The sequence below is a fragment of the Dipodomys spectabilis genome, unplaced genomic scaffold (assembly GCF_019054845.1).
Source record: "Dipodomys spectabilis isolate Male_0828 unplaced genomic scaffold, ASM1905484v1 ptg000127l, whole genome shotgun sequence".
Classification (NCBI taxonomy): Eukaryota; Metazoa; Chordata; class Mammalia; order Rodentia; family Heteromyidae; genus Dipodomys; species Dipodomys spectabilis.
In genome coordinates this window covers 229,952-238,386 of record NW_024870804.1, presented here as the reverse complement: position 1 = coordinate 238,386, position 8,435 = coordinate 229,952, and positions in this window count along the sequence as shown.

The window sequence follows — 8,435 nt, the reverse complement described above, 5'->3', positions numbered from 1 at the left end:
CAATATTAAAACTTCAAAAACTTAATTTTTAGCTAGTTGTGCAAAGGGATTTCGTTTCATCATGTCAGTGTTGAAGAGAGTGTGTATGTGCATTTCAATGTACAATGCATCTGGATTATTGTCAAACTTTCCATTTTTCTTCCTTCACTTACCCCAATCCCATCTTTCCCTTCAGGTTTCCTATTTATATTCTCACATATGTACATTGAGGGTTATGACTGTATTAGTCAACCATTTCCATCTCCATTCTTCTGCCCTATTCCCATTAAGCCCAGCTCTCCCTTTTAAGACTTGTTTCAACTTCAGGGTATTTTGTTAAATTTCTCTCCCTTTGGCATTTGGCTTTGGGCTTGCCACATTCTCTTCCATGTTTGACCTACATAACTGAATATATTTCTCCACATTTCTAATCTCTGAATGGCTGAGATAGGTCTCTTTTACTATAACCATTCTGTCCTAAATTCAGAATTGTATTCTTTCTTTGGTAGTCTGCTCATCACAGGGAAAGCTGTAGAACTCAAGGCAAATAGGGTGGAAAAATGTAGTAGTGGAGGTCATTAGACATTGATGAAGTAAACTATATAACTCATGAGTATAGATGCAAGGGAGGAACTGGGAGAGAATGAGGGAATGGAAGACAGTGTATGAAAGGAAATATACTCATTAACTGACTCACATAATTGGAATCTCTCTGTATATCACCTCTGTTATAACAATTAAAGTCATTTGAATAAAATTCTTCCATGCAATGTACTAGCCTAAACTACTTCCTTTGAAGAAAATCTACAGCAGCTAGAACAACAGTTAAATTTATTAGAAAGAAAATACAATATTTAATTTGAAACATGAAATATTTGAGTTTAGGTTTAATATTAATACTACATAAACCAGTAAAAATATGTTCAGGTAAAAACAAAAAAATCAGAACAAGTGCTTCAAACACAACAAGTTATCCTTCCCTAGCTGTGAAAGAGGCTGAGGTCTGGAAGCCTCCAGACTAATCATAATAATAAACATGTTTGAGGCATGACTAAAAGGAAAATGCCAACAGTGAATGATGAAATTTACTGAATGTGAGGCTTGTGAGTTCAAGGTCCAGTACTAGCACAAGAAAGGCATGGTGGAGGATCTGTAAGGTGTATCACAATAGTTTCTAAGTTAAACACCAATTGTGGCAACACAGTAATTCCTCATCTGAGACAAAAAGAGAAAAAAATTAGTAGGGGTCAGACAAGGAGAGGAAATGGGCAAGGAAAAGAAGGAAGTAAAGTGAACATAAAAGAGGGAAAAAGAGGAAAAGGGAAAAGAAGGAAAAAAGAGAGGAGAGGAAGAAAGCTTAATGACATTAGACTGAAAATTGCCTGATACAAAATCAAACAATATTAAGCGCAACAATTAAAACTTTGTGCGTCAAAATGAATGATCAACATGGAGAAAAATCATGGTATGAGAGAAAATATTTCCATATATTTTTGAGTTGATTACTAACTGCAATGAATTAGAAAATATATAAAAAAATCCTACAACTAATCCACACACACAATATTTGATATTAAAATGATAAAAAGGATTGAAGAAACTTATCTATAAAGAATATATAAAGATAATTGATTAAAGTATATAGATGTTCAATATCAATATAAATGAGAAAAATCTAAATCAAACTTACAATGAAATAACTATTTTATACACGAAGTATGGACACAGTTTTAAAAACTAAATAACAACAAGAAGACTAACACATGCTGGGAAGCCCGTGAAAACATTGTGAATCCTAGTTTATTTCTGTCAGGAATGTAAAACAATCAAAGATTGTATTGAGAGTCCTAAAAAGAAATAAATATAGTTTTACATAGGAATTTGCTTCAGTACTTCTATTTCAACAAAAGAGAAAGCAGGGAGTAAAAGAAATATTTGGAGAATCACTTCATGACAATTACCACTAAGAGATAAAATAATGTAAAATCACAGATAAATGCATTGCAAAGGAGGAAAATTTTACTACTTTTTACATCAGGCATGAACTTTTAATACAATAAGCTAAATAAAATGCACTAGTCATAAAGGCACAGCCATGATATGACTTGCCTTACTGAGCTTCCAAGAAACAAGAACTCATAGAGGCAAAAGGTATTATGGTTCCAGAGGCTAGGGGTGAGAGGAAGAGGAACTGCATACTTAATGACCAAACAGGTTCATATATGAAAGATGAATAATGCTGTGAATGAATGGAAGGGATGACTGCCCAACAAGTTGGCCATATGTAATTTCAGTGAATTGTACATTTAAGAATGGTTAATATCACAACACATGATAGAAAAGACTTATAGTCATTAAACTCAAAAAGGATTTGCAGCCAGGCACCTATGGCTCATGCCTGTAATCCTAGCTACTCAGCAGGCTGTGATCTGAGGATCACGGTTCAAAGCCAGCAAAGGCAAGAAAGTCTGAGAAACTCTTATCTCCAATAAACCACGAAAAACCGGAAATGGCTGTACCTCAAGTGGTAGATCGCTAGCGAGGCTTGAGCTGAAGAGCTGAGGGACAGTGCTCTAGCCCAGAGTTCAAGCTCCACGACCAACAACAACAACAAAAAGATTTGCAGCTACCCTGGGCTACATAACAAGTTCAAAGTTCAAAAGCATTCTGAGCTACATAGTAAGCACACCTGTCTTCAAAAGGAATATGGAAAAATCAAATTTTGGATTCTGTGAATTTTACAGAAACATAACTACATGCATATCTATTTTTTGTGTTGAAATAACAAACAAATTGTGTTTTAAAACATGTTAAAACAGGTTTTATCTGGAAATAGGCACTGTACATAGCATTAATAACATACACAGGTGGACAAACGAAACAAATTATTATAATGTGCATCTTACTTTTAGTTTTCTATATATTTTCACTGAATATTGCTCAAATATGCCACATATTACAGAAACACTTCCCCCAGTGGATTCCTTAGGATATATTGCCACACATGTTAGCTAGTAGTAAAGTTCCTCAGAGATCAATGTCTATTACTGAACAAATGTCTTTCAGGTTTTGCCATTACTGATATTTCAAATGTTAAAACTCTAGTCACTGCAATATTTATTTTCAAAACAAAATTCTATCTTATACTGGCAGTAAATAAAAATATTCAAATGGAGAGACAAGGAAAAACAAACCGTATCACAGCAAATGAGGTTAGGCCAAAAAAAGAAAATAGAGTCAGGAAAATCTTTTTGTTGCTATTAACTGTCTGCAGAGAACTCTGAAGTTGAGCTAAAAGTGGAAATGCTATGAGGTGGCAAGTCCACCCTGACATCTCAGAATGTTGAAAGCTGGCCACAGAAGGGTTAAAACAGACAATTCTTGAGAGGTTAAGAGACTGGAGTGTCACACTCCTTCCTTAGTGCTGGAAATGCTGAATTTTCAGTGCTGTTGACCTTGAAGGCAAAGGTGATGTGTATATCACGTCTAGACATTGTCTGGTTGCAGTCTCCTCTATCAAAACAAGGGAAAAAAGTTTCTCTCACAAACTCTGTTTCGGCTCTGATGGTAATATTAAGATAGATGCTTTCTTTATTTTCTTGGTCACGGGGCTTGAACTCTAGGCCTCAGTACTGTTCCTGAGGTCTTCAACTCAAGGCTAGTGTTTTTCCAATTGAGCCACAGCACCACTTCGGTTTTCTGGTGATTAATTTGAGATGAGTGTCTCAATGACTTTCCTGACCCTGTTGGCTTTGAACTGCAATCCTCATATCTTTGCCTTCTGATTAGCTAGGATTATGGGTGTGAGTAACTCGTATCTACCTAGCTAGATGCTCTATTTTTTTTTCATGTATCCATGGTTACTTGCTCTATGTAAATTCAAGAAAAAATGTTTGATTGTAGAGACTCAAGGCCCAAGTGCTACTTAGCCTTGGGAACCCTGGTTTCACTATATCTCTCTTTTATATTTTTTTTTGCTTTTTTCTGCTTTTTTATTGTGAAAATGCTGTACAGAGGGGTTATAATTATATGGGCAAGATAATGAGTACACTCTTATAAAGCATTGTAGCCTCTTCATTTGTTTTCCCTTCCCATCCTCCCTCCACCCCCCACCCAACCAAACCTCCTCCCAGCCCAAAAAAGTTGTAAAATTCATTTTCGACATAATGACTTGTGCATCTCATTGTTGCAGTGGGTCCACTTGTATCCCTATTTAAACGATTTGTTTTTTCCCTTCCCCTACACAAATTATAGCAACATCAAATACAGTGAAAGTAGGGGTTATATCGTGGGGGAGGGACATACAAAGCAACAAAGAAATAGTCTAATAAATGTGTTAGAAACAATTGCATGAAAGAAAAAAAAACACTTGAATACATATCTTAAGGTTCATTTCCCTAACATCAACTTATCTGGCCTTTTCTGCTTGACTCAGACATATACTATATATTGCAAATAAGGGAAACCATGGGACCTATGTTTCTTTGGGCCTGGCTTACTTCACTTAATATAATTTTTTCCAAGTCTTTCCATTTCCTAACAAATGGGGCAATGTCATTCTTTCAGATGGAGGCATAGAATTCCATTCTGTATATATACCACATTTTCTTGATCCATTCATCTACTGAGGGGCATCTGGGTTGTTTCCCTATCTTAGCTATGGTAAATAATGCTGCAATAAACATAGTCGTGCTGGTACCTTTAGTGTGGTTTTGTTTGTGAACATTTTGGTAAATACCCAAAAGTTGGATTGGTGCTCAAAAGACTCCACATAGAGCTCCCCTATGACCCAGCAATCTCTTTTTCTTTATATATGTGTTTGTCTGATTTTCTTTGGCTCCGGGTTAATATATAACTATGTCGGATTATGGTTAATAACAATTTTCCTCTACAATGGTAAGAGAAGTGTCAATTTTAAGAGACATATCAGCAAAGGAAAATTGATCAATAAGAAAAACTGGTTCCCAAAAAGAGCATTTGAGTAAAAAAGGAAGAGATAATTGGAGAGAAGAGGAAATGAGAGAAAGAGACAGAGCGAAAAAGAGACAAATTAGAAAGAAAGACGTAAAGAAATCTAATAAGGAGGAAACAGAATGAACAGAGAAAACCATAGAAAAATAGTCTTGTAAAGATACCTTAGAATCAGACAGACAGATTTCTAGAAAGGCCACAGATTATATTATCAAACATAAGCTAAGTATCAGGTAAGCTAAGGACCATGGAACAATCCAAAAACTATGTAAGGACAGTAATTTAAGTATACATACGTTTCTCAGTCCCCTACCACATCCAAAATTGTATGGGATCACATTATTTAAGCAACTCTTGTAAAACTTCATTAAGATAGTTCAGTGTTGCTCATGAGGATGTGATCTCTGACAAGTTGCTAGTGAATCTTCACCTTCCAGAAGTCACCTACTTGGTGTCATTGAATCACATAACAAATGTTACCACCTTTTCTCATATCAGAATAACAAGACACAAATGTAAACAGATCTACACTCAACTTAGAATATAAGATTTTATAATTACTTAATCTACAAGTCATCTTTATCTGATTTAGAAACATGTTCCTAAAGCTGAAATTGTTTTTGTCCTTTTCAAGCCTGGACACCCTTAGGGACATAAAATGCAATGTAAAAACGTGAGAAATTAAAAAAAAAACACCTCACCAGAGATCCTTTCATTCTTTCTTGTTGACAATGATCAGAAGATTCTGGAAGCATGGCTGGGAGATTGGCAAATGAGGTAGTCAGGAAAGAACCTCTGTGATTTAGCCCCAGATTTTCCTGTTGAAAATATTCTAAACGAGCTGGAAAATCATAAAGCCTTCTTGGGAAAAGAATTTTTTCTGTGTCAAGTAGAGCATTAAACTCTTCACTAAAGGTGAATCCACAATCTATTAGTTGGTAGATAGGATAAAAGCAATTAATTTCTAGGTTAATATACATATAGGATTTTTAAAAATAATGTTCCCACAAAAATAAATGAATAATTGAAAGAAAAAACACATCCCAACTTTAGTACAATTAGTTATTACTGAAATACACTTAGGGATGTATGAAGTACTTTTTATTAATGCAAAACTATCCTAAGGACTCAATTTAGAATTTGTGCTCTACCTCATTCATCAACAAAATTAATAACCATAGAACAATGTATGTGAATATTCCATATCTGTTCACCAAACTCATACAGGAAAAATGCATCCAATAGATATTTCTTGTGTTATAATTTCAATTATGGTTGTCAAGTATACAAATTTTTTTCTGTATACAAATACTCAGAACAACCTTGCACAATGCTGTGCAATTTGCCATTTAACCTGCTTTGTCCAAATGGACATCAGTAAAAAAGATATAAACACCAGTTTGAGAAGTCCCTCACTTTCCTAAACATCAATATGAAAAACTATGGCGATCTTGCTGGATATACACGATTTAATAAAGACACACCATAAAATACTAGTAATCGGAGTGACACAATGCCAATTAGCCACCCACATCCAAGGAAGGAGAACACTAAAGTCTTATATGTTACTTAAACAATATTAGCACAAAATACTAAGGTGAGGACACCCCAGAATCTAGATACATAAAAATTAAAACAAATAAATAGCTTTGTCATTTTATATTTTCAGTTGTTTTATTACACAGGAAAAGCTATTATCCACAATTCTGTATATTTTAAAATACAATATTATGGAATGGAAACTCATAATGTAAAATTAAATGAACTTTACACTGACATTTACCAAAACTGAAAATCTACTCTGTACACATCAGTTAGGTTGTTTGTGTTAGGAAAGACAATATGAATCATTTAAAAGCAATGTTTACACATTAATATTGGGTTTTTCTACATCACCACGATGTTTCTTCAAAAAATTTAGAAAGAGGGCTGGGAAGGTGGCTCAATTTTAGAGTGCTGGCCTCGCATGGATGAGGCCTTGGGTTTGATTCCTTAGCGCCACATGAGCAGAAAAAGCCAGAAGTGGTGCTGTGTCTCAAGTGGTAGAGGACTAGCCAAGAACTGAAGAGCTGAGAGATAGCCCCTTGACCCACAATTCCGGCCCAAGACTGGCAAAAAAGAAAATAAAAACAGAAAAATAACTTAAAAGAATTTATTGTAGGCTGTGTCTATATTCATAATGCTTGAGGTCAGGAGTATTATAGACTTCAAGGTGGGATATTTTATTTTTGCTTTGTGATTTGGACTATTTTCATATATACTAGTGATTGAACATACCTCCTTAAATTTCAAAATTTTCTATTTCAGATTATTTTATTAAAATATAATCTTTATTTAAAAGACGGCATTGTAACTGGGCTCTGTTTGCTTAATCTAAGTTACCCAAATGTCTGAGACCTTAGGATCATAGATTGAAGACAGCTGTGGGAGGAAAGTCTGGGAGACTCTGATCTCCAATAAACTACCAAAAATAGTTGCCAGTAGAGATGTGACTTAACTGGTAGAGCATTAGCATTTGGCAAAAGAAGCTCATGGTCAGTGCCCAGGCATTAAATTTAAGAAGGAGGACTAGCACAGAAAAAATGGTATTGGATTGTATTAAAATATATTTTACCAATTGTTTTAGAATACGTGTTTAGGAAGTCTCATTTTAAATGATGTAAAACAGGCTCATTATTATACTGGAGAAATTGGCATTTGTCCATAACAAATAAACCAAGTGGAGTGTAACCCTGTTAGTAACAATTTAAAAGTTGCAAACGCAAAAGGAAGTGCAGAAGATAACAATTGGTTGAACATGTTTCTATAAGATATTTGAAAGGAGTGCTTATGCTTCACTGACTTCAATTCCCAAAAGGAATTTCCAAAGTGAAATACTTCTTTGAGCAGATTGTGACAAGAAGGATAACATTAGGTAAAACTTCAGAATATGTAAAAACCATACAAACTTGAGCAAAATACATTACTTCAAATTTTCTTCAGTAACTTTTCATAAGGCTAAAGATCCCTGACCAACACCTCCAGAACAGGCAGGAAAAACCAACATAATAGATCTAGCATTAATTCTCGGGTCTTCATCTGGCCCACAAAAGATGGACGGAGTCCAAGGAAAGGTAACTGTGGCCGCTAGCCTGTTCCCCAGCCTCCCTTAGCAACGGGGAGTCAACTCAAGCGGGAAAACTCATTTATTAACACAGTACAAGTAATTTTTAAAGCAAAAATGAGCAGTTGGCATTGGAGGGGAGGAAGAGGAGCCAATCACTGTCAAGGTCATACCCTATCATGCACCTAAGCTTCCATGCGCTGGTTACGCACAGAACATAAAGCAAATTGGGCTCTGCCCACTCAATTCCTTCTCAGCACCATCTTTGCTACCCATGTGCTCTACAGATTCTGCCTTTTTTGTTTTAATGGCAGACCCACCTCCCAGTTAGTTATCTTTTTCTCTCCTTTGTAAAGGTTATTTTAACAGGATTACATTGATA